Source organism: Vipera berus, assembly GCF_964194415.1.
Source record: "Vipera berus genome assembly, chromosome: 4".
NCBI classification, from domain to species: Eukaryota; Metazoa; Chordata; class Lepidosauria; order Squamata; family Viperidae; genus Vipera; species Vipera berus.
The window spans coordinates 31,159,867-31,179,707 of record NC_138206.1 but is presented as its reverse complement, the minus strand read 5'-3'; the positions used below and the strand labels follow the sequence as shown (position 1 = coordinate 31,179,707).

The following is a 19,841-nucleotide window of genomic DNA, read 5'->3' as shown; positions in this document are numbered from 1 at the left end:
AAAACATAATAACTTAGCATTAAAATGCAAAACAGGAAAACCATGTCTTACCTTTCTTGGTCTGATTATGCTGTGAAAGAATTCAGAGAATATGGTAGATTCACGCGGCTCTGGAACCGTAAGTCACAGGGGTGTGAAACTTTACCCTTCCTCCAGAAACACAGCAAGTGTGTAAGAAAACAGGAATTCCCCATGTTGCCTCCAAGCTATTTTATAATTTTATAGATAGGATTTACAGTAGGGTTTTATTCAGCAGCTTTGTGAGGATCTCTGTAAACCACCATAAACGAAGCCGCTCATATCTCTGTCCTTGGTGCTGATAGCATACGGAAAGTTGCCCCCTCTCCAAGCAAGTCCCATGTGATTCTGGTCTTACATATTACTTGCCTTCTCAACCACTTTCCCCTCCTCGTATATTTTTGAAGCTGAATGTCTAGTATCTTTGTTAACACATGCATAAAGCAGTTGTCTTTAAAATTCATTAGCTGGGATGTCTACTAAAACAAGTTCACAATAACATGTTTTCTTAAGGAAAAACTTCAATAATAATAATAAAAAAAGCTAGACCTGTGAACAAAATATTTGCTTTGCTTTTCACAGACACAATTTAAAGTGCTGTTGAGATTTGGGCAAGTTCCAGGTGTTTAATTTTGATGAGTTCTGAATCAGTTCTTCAAATTTTCTGTTATATAATTCAAATGATTTTTTTCCCCTCTGGTATTTTAAAAAGAGATCAGTGATTTTTCAAAGAGGTTTGATAAGCAATTCTGTCAAATGATAAGCAATTGATAAGCACTATGAGCAATTGTGTCCTTTTAGAATCAGAATTAATTTTAATACAATTAAAATTAAATAATTAAAACATTTAAAATTTGATTATTTTTTTAAATCTCAAAATTGGAATTTACAAGTAGTTGTATAGTTTGACACAGATGTGTAACATTTTCTATACACAATACATATATTTTTTCTGGTATAAAATACAATGTAGCCAATATGCATAAAATTATTTCAGCTGTCTATTTAACAAATATTTGTTATTGCAAGAAATACTTATTGCATAGTTAAGAACTGATTAAATATGCAATTCAATTTTATTGGTTAACTGATTAAATTAATCAAAAGATAAACATTAAATATTATTTAACTTCTATAACATTTAGATTACATTCCAGTGAAATGATGAAACAAGGAATAGAACAAATTTTAAATATCTTAACCATAGATATGAAATATGGTAGAACAATTTTATACATTCTGCAGAGGAGATGTTAAACTACCGTATATACTTGAGTATAAGCCGAATTTTTCAGCCCACTTTTTGGGCTGAAAAAATCCACTTCGGCTTATACTCCAGTCAACAAAAAAAAAAGAACTTACCGAGGACTTGCGCGCGGCCGAGCTACTTTGCCTGACGCTGCTGGGGTCGCCCGGGCGCCTCTGCTCGCCCTCAGCAGCACCTGGCCCGGAATCACATGTGAAACAAGCCCGGCAGAGGAGCCGGAGCGGCGAGCAGAGGCGCCCGGCCCAGATCCTGCAAGGCCCGGCCGAGACGCGCCCCCAGCAGCGGAGCTGCTCCGGCTCCTCTGCCGGGCTTGTTTTGCATGTGAGCTACTTTGCCTGACGCTGAGAAGACCCGCTTGGGCACTCGGGTTGGTGTCAGTCTCCGCAGGCCCTTCTCGTTTCCAGGAACGTCAAGCGCGCTTGGCTCCCCACCCCCACGGCAGGGCAGGGCAGGGCAGAGCAGAGACTTGCTCGCCCTTCTGACGGCCCTGAAGAGAAACGAAGGGCTTGCAAACTCCCCGCGAGAAGCTGGGCGAAGCGCGCGGCTGGGCGAGTGTGTGCCTGCGCGCGTATTTACGAAAGAAACGCTCCGAGAGTTCTTCTTTCTCCGCCCCCTTGGGGGGAACTCTAGCGACTGCTGTAGCCGCGCTTCTCTTCTCGGCTCCGAAAATAGGGATTTCTACTCTCTCTCTCTCTCTCTCTCTCCCCTCCCCACCCCGCATTCTCCTGCCTCTTCGATTGCGACAATAAAAGGGCGAAGGGTGCGCTGGTTTCTTCCTCCTTCCTCCCCCCCTCCCCTCCCCTCCCCGATTGTCAGGTGAGGCAGCTGGAGGTCTGGCCGGGAGATTGTAGCCGTTTTGAAACGCCGCGTCTTGAAACGCCCGATCAGCTGATTTTCGGGTGGAAGAGCCGCGGCTTGAATCTGTTTGCATCTGCCTGAATTAGACCGAAACGGCCTGAATTTGACCAGAGTTGCTTTGTAATGGCTGGAGGAACTGCAGAGGAGGTCTTGCCGGGAGATTGTGGCCGTTTTGAAACGCCGCGGCTTGAAACGCCCGATCAGCTGATTTTCGGGGCGGAAAGAGCCACTGCTTGAATCTGCTTGTATTTGTTTGAACTTAACCAGAAACGGCTCGTAATGGCTGGAGGAACTGCGGAGGGAGTGAATGCTCCAGCCTGGAATATTTGGAAAGGCTGGGGGAACCGGATGAACTGCAGCTTAAGCGACTGTTGCCGGAGGAGCCATGGCTTGAAACGCCCCAGTTTTGGGGCAGCGTTTGCTTGTTCCCTCCCTCCCTCCCTCCCTCCCCTCTAAATCCTTCCTTCCTTCCTTCCTTCCTTCCTTCCTTCCTTCCTCCCTCCCTCCCCTTTCCCTCCTCTCTAAATCCTTCCTTCCTTCCTTCCTTCCTTCCTTCCTTCCTTCCTTCCTTCCTTCCTCCTTCCTTCCTTCCTTCCTTCCTTCCTTCCTTCCCCAGCCCTAATCCGGAAAGTGGAAGGAAAGAAGAGTAAAGGCTGGGCGGAGGAGGAGGGGAAGTTTAAAAAGGGGGCGGCGTTCCCTTTAAAAAGCCGCCCGCCACGCCGCGCTCCCTCGCAGCACTCGCGGCGGCTGGCTTCTTGGCTCCCGGTCTCCCCCAGGCTTCCCGGCTGTGATTGGCGAGCGAGCCTCCCGAGCTCCGGCGGCCGTGACATCAGCAGAAGCGGAGCAAGCAAAAGCGAAGGGGGAAGTCTCCCCTCGTCCCGGGAGACTCTCGCTTCCCCCCACCCCCCACCCCCCACCCTCCCTACATCCCGAGCCTTCCAGATCTTCGCCTGCCTACTCGCGAGCAGGCATGTTTTCCAGCCAATCCGGGCCTGGGAGCAGGGCGCCGGCGGCACGTCCACTTTCCCCGCACTCTCCGTTCAGACGGCGCCCTTTGAGCCTGGAGTGATGCGGACGTCGGAAAAGGGCGCCGGGCGAAAGCAGCGAAGCGGGATCGCCGCGTGCCCCCCACTCCTCCTCCTCCTCCTCCTCTTCTTCTTCTTCCTCCTCCTGGTCGGCTTGACACCCCCATTTCGGCTGCTTCGCAAACTGCTTCCTCCACCCCACCCCACCCCACCTCACCCCTCCCCGCAAAAGATGCCGGGGTCGACAGCGTTTTTTCTACCCGGAACAAGCAAACACGCAGGCAACCCTGCACTATTCAGCTCAGTGAAGTCACGCTTGAAACGGCTTGAAACGCCCGATCAGCTGATTTTCGGGGCGGAAAGCGTGCGGTGTTGTTGTGTTTTTTTTCCTCCCCCCGAAAGTGAACGGCAGCTTTCCGTACTAGTGTATTGGCATGTCAAGACACCAGCACAAAGACCAAGGTACAAGGAGCCCTCCTTCAGTCATTATTGAAACATTTGATCAGCCCAACTTCTTCTTCTTATTATTATTATTATTAAATCTGTTTTTTAACCAAGCGTGACTTCACTGAGCTGAATAGATGCCGGGGTCGACAGCGTTTTTTCTACCCGGAACAAGCAAACACGCAGGCAACCCTGCACTATTCAGCTCAGTGAAGTCATGCTTGGTTAAAAAACAGATTTAATAATAATAATAATAATAAGAAGAAGAAGAAGAAGAAGTTGGGCTGATCAAATGTTTCAATAATGACTGAAGGAGGGCTCCTTGTACCTTGGTCTTTGTGCTGGTGTCTTGACATGCCAATACACTAGTACGGAAAGCTGCCGTTCACTTTCGGGGGGAGGATAAAAAACACAACAACACCGCACGCTTTCCGCCCCGAAAATCAGCTGATCGGGCGTTTCAAGCCGTTTCAAGCGTGACTTCACTGAGCTGAATAGTGCAGGGTTGCCTGCGTGTTTGCTTGTTCCGGGTAGAAAAAACGCTGTCGACCCCGGCATCTTTTGCGGGGAGGGGTGAGGTGGGGTGGGGTGGGGTGGAGGAAGCAGTTTGCGAAGCAGCCGAAATGGGGGTGTCAAGCCGACCAGGAGGAGGAAGAAGAAGAAGAGGAGGAGGAGGAGGAGGAGTGGGGGGCACGCGGCGATCCCGCTTCGCTGCTTTCGCCCGGCGCCCTTTTCCGACGTCCGCATCACTCCAGGCTCAAAGGGCGCCGTCTGAACGGAGAGTGCGGGGAAAGTGGACGTGCCGCCGGCGCCCTGCTCCCAGGCCCGGATTGGCTGGAAAACATGCCTGCTCGCGAGTAGGCAGGCGAAGATCTGGAAGGCTCGGGATGTAGGGAGGGTGGGGGGTGGGGGGTGGGGGGAAGCGAGAGTCTCCCGGGACGAGGGGAGACTTCCCCCTTCGCTTTTGCTTGCTCCGCTTCTGCTGATGTCACGGCCGCCGGAGCTCGGGAGGCTCGCTCGCCAATCACAGCCGGGAAGCCTGGGGGAGACCGGGAGCCAAGAAGCCAGCCGCCGCGAGTGCTGCGAGGGAGCGCGGCGTGGCGGGCGGCTTTTTAAAGGGAACGCCGCCCCCTTTTTAAACTTCCCCTCCTCCTCCGCCCAGCCTTTACTCTTCTTTCCTTCCACTTTCCGGATTAGGGCTGGGGAAGGAAGGAAGGAAGGAAGGAAGGAAGGAAGGAAGGAAGGAAGGATTTAGAGAGGAGGGAAAGGGGAGGGAGGAAGGAAGGAAGGAAGGAAGGAAGGAAGGAAGGAAGGATTTAGAGGGGAGGGAGGGAGGGAGGGAGGGAACAAGCAAACGCTGCCCCAAAACTGGGGCGTTTCAAGCCATGGCTCCTCCGGCAACAGTCGCTTAAGCTGCAGTTCATCCGGTTCCCCCAGCCTTTCCAAATATTCCAGGCTGGAGCATTCACTCCCTCCGCAGTTCCTCCAGCCATTACGAGCCGTTTCTGGTTAAGTTCAAACAAATACAAGCAGATTCAAGCAGTGGCTCTTTCCGCCCCGAAAATCAGCTGATCGGGCGTTTCAAGCCGCGGCGTTTCAAAACGGCCACAATCTCCCGGCAAGACCTCCTCTGCAGTTCCTCCAGCCATTACAAAGCAACTCTGGTCAAATTCAGGCCGTTTCGGTCTAATTCAGGCAGATGCAAACAGATTCAAGCCGCGGCTCTTCCACCCGAAAATCAGCTGATCGGGCGTTTCAAGACGCGGCGTTTCAAAACGGCTACAATCTCCCGGCCAGACCTCCAGCTGCCTCACCTGACAATCGGGGAGGGGAGGGGAGGGGGGGAGGAAGGAGGAAGAAACCAGCGCACCCTTCGCCCTTTTATTGTCGCAATCGAAGAGGCAGGAGAATGCGGGGTGGGGAGGGGAGAGAGAGAGAGAGAGAGAGAGTAGAAATCCCTATTTTCGGAGCCGAGAAGAGAAGCGCGGCTACAGCAGTCGCTAGAGTTCCCCCCAAGGGGGCGGAGAAAGAAGAACTCTCGGAGCGTTTCTTTCGTAAATACGCGCGCAGGCACACACTCGCCCAGCCGCGCGCTTCGCCCAGCTTCTCGCGGGGAGTTTGCAAGCCCTTCGTTTCTCTTCAGGGCCGTCAGAAGGGCGAGCAAGTCTCTGCTCTACCCTGCCCTGCCCTGCCGTGGGGGTGGGGAGCCAAGCGCGCTTGACGTTCCTGGAAACGAGAAGGGCCTGCGGAGACTGACACCAACCCGAGTGCCCAAGCGGGTCTTCTCAGCGTCAGGCAAAGTAGCTCACATGCAAAACAAGCCCGGCAGAGGAGCCGGAGCAGCTCCGCTGCTGGGGGCGCGTCTCGGCCGGGCCTTGCAGGATCTGGGCCGGGCGCCTCTGCTCGCCGCTCCGGCTCCTCTGCCGGGCTTGTTTCGCGTGCGAGCTACTTTGCCGGCCGCTGCTGAGGGAAGATCTCTGGAGAGGAGCATAAGGTGAGCTGCTGCATTTCCCAGCCTCGGCTTATACTCGAGTCACCAACTTTTCCCACTTTTGGGGGGTAAAATTAGGGGTCTCGGCTTATATTCGAGTCGGCTTATACTCAAGTATATACTCTGAAAATTGTTTCTGTGTATTTATATGTTTTATATTTCTCACTTAATTACCTTTGTGTGATGATCTACCACACCCACAAGAAAGGCATAGTGTATGCCTTTCTAGTTATTCTAATTATAGAATTAGAACGTATCTTAGAGGTCATCTAGTCTAACTCAAGGCAGGATTCATCTACAGGTTTTATGACAGAATAACATTAAACCACTGTTTGAAGTCTTCCAAAAAAGAAAAAAAATCACCACTTCATGAGATGTCATTTTGTCTCTCAATCATCTCTTCCCTAGGTAGGCTCATATGATTGGGGTTCCAAATTTATTCTCTTAGTAGGCCTCTTTTGAACTCACCCCAATTTACTGATGTCCTTTTTGAACTGTGGTGCCCAGAACTGGACTTAGTTGTCCAGATGGGATTTGACCAGAGCAGAGAGGAACAATTATTTCCTTTGATATGGTTTATATACTTTTAATAATGCACCTAAAGTTAGTACTTCCCTTTGAACAGCTGCATCATACTGCTGATTTATGTTTAATTTGATTTAACAAGGATACCCAGTTATCTTTTTCATGTGTACTGGTGCCATGTTTAGATCCTTCCCACATGCACTATGACAGTGATGGTGAACCTTTTAGAGACCGAGTACCCAAACTGCAACCCAAAACCCATTTATGTATCACTAGGTGCCAGGTGGGCATGGTCCACTGGGTGGGTGTGGCCAGCTTGATGTTGCTCCTGGGGAGGGTTGCCTGTGGGGGCTGGGCAGGGTTGGGGGAGATCCAGGGGGTCTCTGGTAGGTGTGGCAGTGGGCAGGAGGGCGTCTTGCTCAGCAGATGGTTGGGGGGGGAAGGGGGCAACTACACCCCCTCCCAAATGCTGCCGTCTCATGAAAGCAGGATGTAAACTCCAAAAAGCGACAAGGAAAAAAAGTTAAAACAGAAGAGTGTCTTGTGATGGTTTTCTTCCCCACTTCCTTCTAGCTGCAGTTTAAATATGTAAAGACCACAAAAGAAAAAACTTGGCTTACTCTCATTTTAATTCAGAAGGCAGGAACGGGAGGATTGGGGGGGTTGTTTGTTGCAAAGGAATGGAAAGAGGGGCTGGGGGAGCACGGCAGGTGAACGTCGATAGCGCAAGGCTTCTGGATATGCAGGGGGCATTGGGGGTGCGTTCTTTTTAAAAGAGCAAAATGAGGCAAAAATAAAAATCCCCCACTCACTCCACCTCCCAAAAACACAATAACAGTGCTTTCAATGATACAAACAGTCCTTGGAGGCCATCTGGGTGGGCTCACTGTCCCTCTGACTCCCCACTCAGACACTTGCCAAAGCCTCTTAATCACAGAACGTTGGGCAGGGGGGTCCCCTCTCTTGAGTCAGGGGTGCCAGCTCAGCAGCACCAAGGCAGATTGGCATGGTCTGTATCACCCTCATGTCACTGTGTGTGTGTGTGTGTGTGTGTGTGTGTGTGTGTGTCTTCCAACCCAGCCTTGGCCTGCAAGGTGAGCGGCATCCCCTAAGACCACCCCTCCTCGGGTCACCAGCATCCTGCTCTCCCCCGTCCCTGGCCTGCCATCTGTCAGAAATGGTGCTTGAGTGGTGTGTCTGTGTGTGTGTGGGGGGGGGAGCTGGACTAGAAAAATGCCCATCCAATGCCCAGCAGCTGCTGCCAAGGTGGCTCATCTCCTTCGTTTGGGGGAAAAGATGGCCAGCATGGCCTGGGGACTGGGTGTGTGGGCGTGGGTGTGTGTGGAGGCTCCTGAGCCCTGAAGCTCTTCTGAAGGGGGGAGGAGGAGAGTGGGGAGGGGCTCTGCTGGGATCGGGGCTCCTCGTGCCTTCTACTGCCCGTCTGCGCTCTTCTGCTGCAGATGCCATGGCTCTGCTTGCCTGGCAGGGTAGGGATACGTTCACACATGGGGATGCACATGGGGCTGCTGCTTCACTTGCCATGCCATGCCGGGGCTGGATTGGGCTGGGTGCAGAGCCTCCTCATTGCTTCTTCCTCCGTGGACATCGTGAGTGCCCACCCCGCCTACTGCTCATCCCAGGGCAGCTGCCACCATCCAGCACTCTCCAGCCCATCACCGGCCATTTGGACACACCAAGCTCGGGCCTCAGGAGGATGGAGGCTGGAGGGGAGTGAGAACCGAAGCTGCCTGCCTGCACTCTTCTGCCACAGATGCTGCGGCTCCGCTTGCCTGGCATGGTGGGGGCATGCTTGTGCATGGGGACACACGTGGGGCTGCTGCAGAAGGAGGAGGAAGATGGAGGAGGAGGGCTAGCCAAGGATGGGCGCAGTGCTGCCACAGGGGGAATATGACCAACCCCAGCCTGGAGGGGGGAGGGGCTGAGGGAGCCCGAAGGGAGGCAGGCGTCGTGCTCGGGGGTAGCTTCTCTCCCACCCTTGCCCCGTGCTCCCACAGAAGGGTTGGCTGGCTTCAGTGTCACCTGCTATGCCTGGCCACACATCTGCCCAGCGGCACTGGTGGGCCCAGCCTTCCTTCCTTCCTTCCTTCCTTCCTTCCTTCCTTCCTTCCTTCCTTCCTTCCTTCCTTCTTTCTCCCTCCCCTCCTTCCTTCCTCTCTCTCTCCTTCTCTCTCTCCTTTTCTCCAAAGTCCAAACTTATGTGTCCTCCTTCCCCACTAGCCTTCTTCAAAGCACAGATGGACCCCGGGTCCTACTTGTCTTCACCAAACTCACACCCACCATGCTTCCAAAGGCCATCTACTTGCTCACTCGCTCTCTTGATGCACTCCTGCCAAAACCTGCTCCTTTTATAGGTTCCCCTCTCAGATCTTGCAGCTGTTCCCATGAGAGCACTGCTGGATTTAGTTTCCCTGCCCTCTCCAGTTCCCACTAGTCAGGCGCATGTGGAGAGGGGGAGGGGAGCATCCCTCTGGCGTGCGTGCTGACAGAAAGGGCTCTGCATGCCCAGTCTGGAATGCATGCCATAGTTTCGCCACCATGGCACTATGATATTTATCTTACATTTTTCCTACTCAGATGCAAAATATTACTTTTCATATTACATTTCTTCCTTTAAATTCCATCCTGTTCATTTCAGTCCATTGCTCAGGCTTTCCACAACTTTCTCCTAATAATCTCCATAAAATCTTTAATAAGAAAATTGAATAGCAATGGTCAAAGGACAGGTCTTGTGGAACTTTCTCTAGATAAACTGTAACACACTTCAGGTTTAGTTAATCCATCAACTATAAATCCATCTAACAACATTATCATCTAGCCCATATTTTACCATTTTAGAACATCATAAGAGATTTTCAAAGATTTTGCAAAAGTCCAGGTAAATTATGTTTATGACATTCCCCTAATCTATTATGTTATTATCTCTATCAAAGAAGGAGATAAGGTTAGTTGGGACAATTTATTTTCAACAAACCCATGCTGGCTCCTGTTAATCATAGAATATCCAAGTGCTCATAAAATTGTTAATTGATAATGTGTCTACCTGACAAATCTTTGTTTTTCTTCTTCTTCATTGGAATTGCACTAAGTGGGCTAGCTATAAGGAAAATGTGTGTACATATACTGCTTCTGTCACAACGGGCTTTTGAGGAAGTAGGTTATCTATACTCCTTTCAATCAAGATTCATGGATAGGTACGAGAGGCAAATAGCATTGGTTGATTGCCTTCTCTGGGATACAGATGGGGGGGCGATTTCTCCCTTCTGGATCTCTTAGTCTAGGGGTTCCTAACCCTTGGTCCATGGTCTGGTACTGGGCCACAACCCATTGGGAACTGGGCCACACAAGTGGCAGATGAGCATGCAAGAGCACAAAGCTCCAATTGTGCAAGCTTGCAGGCGCGCGCATGAAACCATCCACTCTCCCCCATCACCGTTGCCTCTGGTGCCAGTCTGCAGAACTGGAAAGGTGGGGGACCACTATCTTAGTGGTGTTTTATACCATTGTCCACAGTAGCCTTTTTGATTGCCTGTGAGGAACAGGCATATTGGTCTACTCAATCCTAAATGCACAATTGGTGATTAGGGGGATGAGAAGCTGGCTTAGTAGGTACTCTCTTGTAGAGGTCCAAAGTTAGGTCTTTCTCCTTTGCTGTTTAATAACTACACGGAACTGATAGTTATGTTGCACAGTGCCATTTACTTTTTATTTATTTTTATTATATTTTTGTGGATCTTGTATGCTTGTAAACTGAAAGCCAGTCCTACCTAGAACTATTCCCATCAGAAGTATGATAAATAGGGAACATAGAAAAACACAACAGTAAAAAGACATAATTTGGTGGCAATATTTGTAATCCACATTCACATAAAAATAAATGGCAGAAAGAGAAGTAAAGGCCAGACTTCTTCTCTCTTTAGAGTTGTCCCCTCAAGGATAATGAGCAAAAGTGAACAGCATGGCTAAAGTTTTTAATTGCCTGCATTGTATCTGCTCTGTTAGTTAATAGGAACTTTAGCTGTCTATGTTGTCACTCCGTTTCCCTTAGCTTAAATAACAAAAATGGAGCAGACAATTTAATTCTTAATATGAGTTGCTTGGAGCTGAGTCTGTAGTCCAATCCTCCCACACCACATATTTCTTCATGCCATAGAAAGAAAGAAAATGCTGAATATTTCATTCTGGTTTTTTTGCAGCAACTTTTTTTTAATGATTTGTCTTGATTAAGATCTGGGAAGCTGGTCCTGGAAAATCTCCAGCATGTAAAAAAGTGGTTCAAGATGTGATCAAAAGTTTAAGGATTTTTAGTTAGCTTTTTGTGATGACAGATGTGCTATTACCCTTTCAAAATTACAAATAAATAATAAAATGAAATTGCGATTATGCTTACAATTTTACTTTAGTTTTCTTTTGCTTTACAGGCTTATGAAGGTTGTAAGCATAAGGATTGGTCAAAAGTTATTTTTTAATTACCATCATAACTGCAAACAGACACTAAATGAGGCAGTGGCTAAATGAGGACTATCTGTATTACCTATAGTGTGTGCTTTATTCTATTAGACTGCATGCAATTTAAAGCAAAAAAAGGGAAGAATTTTGTAAATATGGGATGATTACTGCAATAGTGAAAAACTGTTCCACTGAAAATATTTAATGTTTATAATTGCAGAAATAATAATGCAGATCTAGCATTGTAATAAAAATCAGAAATTTCAAAATTGGGATTCTCGATGGTGCTATTCTATTTCAGTAACAGATGGAGCAGTTGAGATAAAAAGTGATTTAGTGATTTGTCTTTGGTGAAGCAAAAAGTCTGTTCCAGAATTAAGAAAAGGATTCAACTCATATTATAAGGAGAATAGCCAAAGACTAAGGCAGGTTATTTTTCAAGCACTCTGCCTTCTTGCCTACTAAAACAGCTGTATGATTAAATTATAGTTGGCTTTGCACCTTTATTGTAAATGCAATATTTGCTTTTACTGTCTTTAGAGTATATTTACTAAACACTGTGATATGCAATGTTGTATTATTTATTTTATTCATTTAATTTGATCCATCTCAATGACAGGCACTTTCTCTGATTCTTTTTTTTTATTTAAAAAGTTTTACAATACATTTTGACTTTAATCCCCCCCTCCCCCACCCCTATCCCTCTCCCCCACTCCCTCCTCCCCCCCCGACTTCCCAGAGCTAAATACAGGGCATAAAATCAAAAAACAAACATAAACACCCCTATGTTATCAACAATAAACTATAAATTCTATCTCTCTCTAGCTCATATAAAATGAGTACAAACAATATTAATATTACAAATAAAGTAGAAAAGAAAAAGAGGAAAACAGAAAAAGATCTTTACTCAAAATAAATTTTCTTAATCCCAGTCCTTATTCATATTAATTTAAAAAAAAAGGAAAAGAAAAAAAAACTTTCACCTGCTATTTGCATTCTCCCACCTTTCTCTAATTTCCAAACAAATTCTCAGTTACGCACCAAAAGCGCTTATCTCTGTTAATCTTAATAATCTCCGACCAAACTAAACTATAATCAAAAATAGTTCTTGCATGTATCACGCCAAGTGTCTCACAGTTCCAAATCATCCTTAAGTTCAAATAAAAGTTCAAATAAAAAGAGTATATATAAAAAAAAAAATTAGGCAATCTCTAAGACAACTTGTTGTTAATTAGGAGCTTACATACCCACTCTTAGTTCAACACATAGTTTAAGTCCATAACCCTAATATACTTTTCTAGCAAGCAAATAACATCAATCTTAAATTGTGTAAAATATTAAAAAAGAGGAAAAAAAACTTTTTTTCTCCTCTATAATAATTTTACTCCATTGACATTCTAATCTAAAAATTTAATCAGCAATCTTAACGCCCCAAAACTTTTGGAGCACCTCTGTCATGACCCCCAAAACTTCTTTAGACCGCTCTCCTCCTACATCTTCACTGTAAGCACACTTTGAAGATTCCATAACTTTCTGCTGGTCTTGCTCTTGCTCTTGTCTCGCTCTTCTTAGGGCGGCACGCGTCATCTTCTGGCCTCCTGCAGCAACCGATGAGACTGTGGCTTGATCCCCTCCAACACCATTGTCCTCTGTCTGTCTATCTGCAACATCTTGAAACTTTCCCACACCGTATCCTTTTGCAGCTTCCAAAAATGATAGGGGGGTTGCTTTTAACACCTTACTATAAAAATCACGTGCCTGAGCCACAGTAACCAAACGATGTCTTTTACCTTCGTGCGTCGCCACCAACCCAACTGGAATCTCCCATCTGAACTTAATATCACGTTTCTTAAGTTCCTGTACTAGAAATGCAAAATCTTTCCTTCTCCTTAGGATCTTCGGAGGGATCTCTTTTAAAACCAAAACTTCTTGCTCAGCCACTACCAAATTAGTATCATAAGCAGCTTGAATGACTTCATCTCTAATTGCTCTCTTTGTAAAATAGACCACCACATCTCTGGGTAACTTCCTCTGTCTTGCAATCCATGAATTTACACGAAAAACTTTGTCCATATTTCCCTCAATTTCAGATGCTGACTGGCCCAGTACCCCTTCCAGAGCCTCAGAAATCAGCTGCTTTAAATCTTCTTTACCATTCTCCTTTAAACCCCTAATTCTAATAGCATACTGCATCTGATTATACTGAACAAGGCTCAATTCTTCGTCCATTTTATCCCTTATATTTTCATTTTCTAATACCTTTGCTTCTAATATAGAGTTCTTTTGACTGAGATCCTCCACTTTTATATCCAGCTGTAGCACACATTCAGCTACGGATTCAACCTTAGACAAGATGTCCACCCTCATTGCTCTCAGCTTCTCTTCCATCTTCTTCTCCAATTTCTCCATTTTCTCCTCCAATTTCTCCTCCAGCTTTTTCAACTTTTCATCCATCATATCAGACATCAGTTGTGCATGCTTTCCAAGAGCGTCTTGTAAATCCTTAAGCGTCAATACCGAGGGAGATGCAGGAGGAAGCAAAGCTTGCAGTGAGGTCTCTTGCACCAGGGAAGACCCCGCATTCCGAAGAGCTTTAGAAGTTTTAGCCGCCATCTTCCCCCACTTTCACTTATTACGCACTTTCACTTTAAAGCTATAAAATCCATTGAGCTAGAGAGTAAAAATAAAGAGTCCACTTCACCTTGACCTCCTGTACCGCTCTGCCTGCATCTTGATAATCAAAAGTATTTCCTTTTGGCAGGGGTGGTTGCTAACGCCTGGCTCTGCTCCAAGAATCCCAGAGCAGAGGCGCTGCGCAGCTCGGAGCAACCCAGGCTTCGGGGGGGCTCATCCTTCAGCCGCCCAAGCTCTCAGCTCAGGCGGCCCCGGAGAGCTCAACCCCTACCTGGGGCCTCACTCCCTCCTCTTCTCCCGAGGAGGGGGCTTCAAATCCATCTAAACAGCTGATCGGCGCTGTTTACGATGGAAAAACACAGCTGCGGAGCGGGCAGCCCGAAAACGGCTGTCTTTCGACGTCGCGTCGCCACCGGAAGTCCCTCTGATTCTTGAGCATCTTTCATATTTATTTTTCAATTCTCCTATTCACTTACTGGTCAATATTTGTTCCTTCCTAAGAAATCCCTTCATAGTTTCTTCATCAAAGACACAGAAATGACAAAAAAGATAATGCCTTTATTTACCACTATGTTGCGAATTAGGATTCCATTCATTCAAACAGTATTGAAATAAGTGCTTTGCAATGTTGAGATGAATATGTTGGGGCAGAAACCAAAGGAAAATTAATGGAAAAGTCATGTTTTTATTGTAGACATCAAAACATCACCATTGGATTATTATAAGGATACTTAAAGATACAAAGATTACAATTGGTGCAGAAAACTGTAGCCACTGTAGTGTTTGGGCTTGGAAGTTATGTGCACATTATCCTGTTTCTCAATGTTATACTGGGCACAATGGAAGTGGCTGGTACTTACTATACTTATAAAGCCCTAAACGACTCTGGATCTTGATGTGTAAGAAGTTCATGGACATATCCATTAGTCACCTTGGCAACAATGTGAAAGTGGATTTTTAAAGACTTCTTAGTTTAGCATATGATCTTGCTAGTCCATAGTTTTCAACACTCAAGTATTAAGCAGATTCATCCTATTAACCTTGTGAGCTGAAACAAAGTACTGGTACTGCCATATGCTGATAAATTCACTAAATTTAATAGAAAGAAAGTTGGTTATGGATTTAAACGGGTAAAATGAATATTTTGTGTTAGGTCCTTTCTAGCTGAATGTGAACTTGTGACTCTGTGACAACCATATCCTTTGTGTCATTCTGAATTATTTGATTCACAAAAGTAGCTGAGTTGCTTTCTACTGATTTTTTCCTGAACAATTGATGTTCCTTTGCCCTCTGTAAATATATTAAGATGATTGCTTACAAAAATCTTGATTTCAGCTCTAATCTCAAGAAATCCTAATCCAGTTTGATTGATTAACAAGTATTATTTTTCCTCATTATACTTTTTTTCTTAAAAGCTTGTCAGAAGAGTTAATTTCTTTTCACTCTGCATTGGTGGAAGCATTTAGATGATTGAATTAATGTTCCTGAAATGGCTACAATAGTTTCATGTTTTGTAATTAATTTACCAAGCTTCAATTAGCAGATATGACGTTATGCATTGCCAGGGAATAATGGACACTGCCGAAATACAATTTGTATAAATTTAATTGGTTACCAAAATACTCATTGACTCCAATGACTTAGCTATTTTTTTTAGATCAGCTTATATAAACAAATAGCTGCTACTTGTAAAGACATCACTTTGTAAATCAAGTATGTTTTGGCCATAACCAGGTTGTAGGCCATATACGGAGTCTATGGTAAGGCACTAAATGAGAAGGATTTTGGAACTTTCTTTAAGCAAGTCAGTACAGATCATCAGCCTGCAGATTAAACCAGTAACTTGAAAATATTGCAGTGAAACATGTTTCCTAAGCATTTTCACAGTTTTCTTTTCATAATTTGATCCTGCTACTTCTCTGGGGATGGGATACAGTTAATGTAAATGCATGCTGGATAACAGAAAGAATACTATAAAGAAGTCAATATCTATTTTATTGACTATAGCGTGGCAGATAGTGTCAACCATATTGAGCTCTGGAATGTTGTTAGAAAAATGAAAATCCCAGAACAAATCATTGTTCTCATATAAATCCTACACACAGGACAAGAAACCGTAGTCCAGATGGAACATAGCAGGACAGAAAGATCTGTCAAGAAGTGTTGGAGGCTAAATACTCTCCCTTTATTAATTCAAACTATATGCAGAATATATATCGAAAGAGGTTGGACTGGAAGATAAGTGTAGTTTAAAATTGGAGGGGGGGAAAATCAATAACATGTACCATGCCGATGATCTGTAAATACAAATGACCTGCAAGCTATACCTGTAATAAAAGTCAAGAGCATAAGGAAAATGGGACCGTAATTAAAATGAAAGATGGTCATCAGTAAACTGTAGTAATCAATTTCAGAATTGACAATGAAGACCTTTAAGTGGTGGATAACTTCTACCTTTTAGAATCAACTATCAACACTAATGGAACTAGCAATTAAGAAATACACTACAGTACAAACTTGCACTTCATAGAGTAACAACAAAGGCATGGGAAAAGATATTCAGATTAATCTGTCAATGTGACACCTGCCTCATTTATGGTTGCCTCACTTTGTCCTGCATTTTCAGGGCTGTTTTCCCAAGTTGGGAGAGATGCTCTGCCAAAGAATTGCATCTTTCCAGCAATTACTAAGTTGAAATGATATGTCTTCATTCTCCATTGCTTGTTAGTATTTGTGTTTGGAGAAGAACATATTCCAATGGAGAGGGGGGGTTTGGAGGAGTCATCCTGCCAACTTTATCTGACCTTGAAAACAGTTTTCCTGGCTTGCTAAATTCTTGGATAGGAGACACTCCACTCCCCAGGAAGCCCAGGATATAGGGTAGGCCTTCATTCTTAAAGAAAAGAATGACAAGGAGCCATTTCAGCATTACTGCCAAGAAATTTATTTACTTATTTTTTTTTATTTTGATTGTCCTATATTTATAATTGTTTTTATACTTCTATTTTTATTGTATGGTATGCCACCCAGAATTGCTCTGGACAGTGAGCTGGCTTCAGTGTGTCCTCTTCAGTCTGCTGGGCAGAAGCCTGATAATTAGCTGGGTTCCCTAGAATTCTAGCTACCACTGAAGATATTACCTAGTTGGATAATGAAACCTCTTCAGGAAAACAAGTAAGCTCAAGAGCACCAAGGGATCTACAGTTCAACCCAAACTACATATTTCCTCACTGTTGGTCTCCAGACTTCTTTAGAGATGACATGGACAAAGAACATTGCAGTAAGCAGCTCCCAGAGGTAGTTTTCTCTGATGTAAGCAGCCAACACCTCCCTGATATAAAACTCTTGCCTGGTGGATATTGCAGGGTCTTTTCTTGGACCAGGGAGGAGTATTGTCTTCCTTGGTACCTTCTTAGCTAAGGTCAAAGAATTCCAGGCTATAGCCTGAATCAGCCTCTTCCAAGGACTCTAATAGAGGCTCTTTAAATCAGCTGGAATTCTCCTATGAGAAGTTTCCGTGCATTCATCTTAATCAAGGCAGCTGGACTGATGAGCTCTACATGGAGGGATGAACTGCTGTGATACTGGGGGGGGGGAAGAGTGCAGCTCAGAAAAGATGTGAAAAAGGATCTTCTAGCTAATTTGAGTACCTTCAGGTCCCCAGGTCTTGAATTGAATTTAAATTACGTAGGACATTCTTCCTACAGGATACTAAAAGAACTGCCTGGAGAGCTGTTGGAAACTTTCAGGACTCCTGGAGAACTAAGGAGGTCCTCCTCCTCCTCCTCCTCCTCCTCCTCCTCCTCCTCCTCCTCCTCCTCCTCCTCCTCCTCCTCCTCCTCCTCCTCCTGCTGCTGCTGCTGTTGTTGTTGTTGTTGTTGTTGTTGTTGTTGTTGTTCTTCTTCTTCTTCTTCTTCTTCTTCTTCTTCTTCTTCTTCTTCTTCTTCTTCTTCTTCTTCTTCTTCTTCTTCTTCTTCTTCTTCTTCTTCTTCTTCTTCTTCTTCTTCTTCTTCTTCTTCATGTCTGATCCTGGACAAGTCCCTGCAACTTTTCTTGATAAGATTTCCAAAGTGGTTGCCATTGTCTCATTCCTGAGGCCAAAAGAGGGGACCAGCCCAGGAGGGTCCAGCTGTGCCTAAGAACTAGAATTCATAGTCTCGGATTTCTAGCCAAGTGCCTTCACCAGAATGCCAAACAGGCTCTCAAGGAGATACTGGAGGAGACCCCCCAAACTATTGATTCCCACCTTGACCCACTATTATTTTTAATCTTAGATTGCAAGTAACAAAAGTCATTTACCTTCATTTTATTATATAATTATCCAGGAACTATTTTCATTGTTCTCCTTTTTAAAATTTAAATTGTTATTGCATAGTTGTGAAGGGTAATCAGCAGTGGGCTAATGCCTCCTTAAGTAACACCAGCTGCCTGCAATTAGTGCAGGTTCGCATCCCACCAGGCTCAAGGTTGACTCAGCCTTCCATCCTTCCGAGGTAGGTAAAATGAGGACCCAGATTGTTGGGGGCAATTAAGCTGACTTTGTAATAATGCCGCTTGGGGTATGTGTGAAAGCCCTAACAAGCAGGCATATACATCGAATGAAGGCTACTGCTAAGCTTGTAAGCCGCCCTGAGTCTTCGGAGAAGGGCGGGATATAAATGTAATAAAAATAAATAAATAAAATAAATAAATAATACATCCATGATTAATAAAATATATTCTGAAAAATAATGTAAGTTTGAGAAAATAGGTTTTGGATATATCTCTCCATGCTTTTGCAGTCTCCTAGAGTCACTGGAAGTCAGGTAATATAAAAATGTAATAAATGAATTGATTATGTGCCATTAAGTTGGTGTCTGACTCTTAGTGACTCCATTAGAAAGATTTCCTCCATGATGATCTATCCCCAACCTGACCCTTCATGTTTTTGTATCTTAGTCCATCTCCCTTGCTGATGGTCATCTTCTTCTCTTTCCTTCCACTTTTCTCAGTATTAGAGCCTTCTCCAGAGAGCTTAGTCTTTTTGCAATATGTCCAAATTAATATATTTGAAGAAAAGTCTCAGCTGGACTGCTAAAGAATTAAGGGTCTTTGAGTTGCTCATTTAGTACATGGCTTATTTTCTTTCTTTTCTTCTGTTTTATTTTTTATTTTACAGCATACCTCAAAGACTCCTGGAGGCCCCCCAATTTTCCTCCTGACAGGCTTTCCTGGACTAGAAAAACACCACTTATGGATTTCCCTCCCTATCTGCTCCATGTACCTTATGGCCATCACAGGGAACTGCGCCATCCTCTTTGTCCTCAAGATAGATCAAACCCTTCATGAGCCCATGTAATATTTCCTTTCTTTGCTGGCTCTCTCAGACCTGGGCTTATCCTTTGCTTCTTTGCCCACCATGCTCAGTGTCCTGTGGTTCAATCACTGTGTGATCTATTTTGATGCCTGCTTGGTCCAGATGTACTTCATCCACACTTTCTCCATTGTTGAGTCTGGTATTCTACTCTCTATGGCCTTTGATCGCTTGGTGGCCATCTGGAACCCTCTGAGATACACTAATCTTTTGACCTATGAGATGGTCATCAAGATTGGGGTGGGAGTGACCCTTCGAGCTGCTTTACTTGTGTTCCCAACTTCCTTTCTCCTGAAGCATCTGGAGTATGGGAGGATGAATGTCCTCTCCTATTCCTTCTGCTTGCAGCAGGATATTCTGAAGGTGGTGCTCTCAGACAGAAGAATCAGCAGCATCTATGGCTTGATGGTAGTGGTGTCTTCTATGGTTATTGACTCTGTATTGCTTGTTTTGTCATATGTTATGATCCTCAAAACCGTGTTAAGTATTGCCTCTAGGGTAGAGCGCCTCCGGGCCTTGAATACCTGCATCTCCCATATCTGTGCTGTCCTAACAATCTATACTCCAATGATTGGACTATCCATGATTCATTAATATGGGAAAAATGCTTCCCTGGTTGTTCACATCCTCATGGCCAATGTCTATCTTTTAGTACCACCCCTTATGAACCCCATTGTATACAGTATAAAAACCAAACAAATTCGGATCAGAATCTTTAAAAATCTACTGAAAAGTAAAGAGTCAGCTATGACCTCTTAG

General features: G+C 45.0%; 1 pseudogene across 1 annotated transcript; it reads left to right on the top strand.

Annotated features, from left to right (window-relative positions):
* The first annotated feature begins 42 nt into the window (after positions 1-42).
* LOC308668063 (olfactory receptor 51G2-like) lies at positions 43-19,841 on the top strand (annotated as a pseudogene). The gene is made up of 2 exons: positions 43-118; positions 18,838-19,841. The product of its transcript is annotated as an olfactory receptor 51G2-like (transcript).